Source organism: Penaeus monodon, chromosome 33 (assembly GCF_015228065.2).
Source record: "Penaeus monodon isolate SGIC_2016 chromosome 33, NSTDA_Pmon_1, whole genome shotgun sequence".
Lineage (NCBI taxonomy): Eukaryota > Metazoa > Arthropoda > Malacostraca > Decapoda > Penaeidae > Penaeus > Penaeus monodon.
This window is the reverse complement of record NC_051418.1, coordinates 7,499,307-7,499,822: the sequence shown is the minus strand read 5'-3', so window position 1 is coordinate 7,499,822 and position 516 is coordinate 7,499,307. Positions and strand designations below refer to the sequence as shown.

The 516-nt window shown below is 40.3% G+C and overlaps 1 protein-coding gene across 1 annotated transcript in view; it reads left to right on the top strand.

Annotated features, from left to right (window-relative positions):
• Positions 1-64: 64 nt before the first annotated feature.
• The window catches only part of LOC119593971 (AP-1 complex subunit mu-1-like), a gene marked incomplete in the record, with an annotated part of 8,551 nt that continues 8,099 nt past the window's right edge, over positions 65-516 (top strand). The window contains 1 exon segment of the mRNA XM_037942992.1: positions 65-160.

Here is a 516-nt window from a genome sequence, read left to right as displayed (position 1 = left end):
TCAAACACCCAAGTAGGTATTTACGTTCACCAAAGTCACCTACGGAGAAATGACTATTTAGTGAAGAACGGAGGCGCATCGGGTAGTCTCGCCATGCCAGTGAGGTAAACAGTCCCTCCCGGTCGAGACTGAAAACCTACTCTCAATTATTATTATCCAGGTAATTCGCTTGACATAGGTGATATTTTGTTGTTGTTGTGATAGGTTGATAGCTTAGGAGATTCCCAATTCTTAGGCGACCACAAAAGGCCGAAAAGAGGTCCAAATATATCTAGTTTCATAGGCGATCTTCCAACAGGTTGGCAAGGACGACTGTCCAAGTGTCAAATTACAAATTTGTTATTATTCGTCACGTCTCCTTCTTTGATTATGTGATGGTGATTAATGCATTTTTTACCAAAGGGAGAAGGTGGGAATGTCTGATGAAGAATCTCGAATGGAAATTGTGACGTAAGGCCACATTGCAACACACTACACAAAAGAGACTCGGTTTTTATTTTTTTTACGTTTTTTATT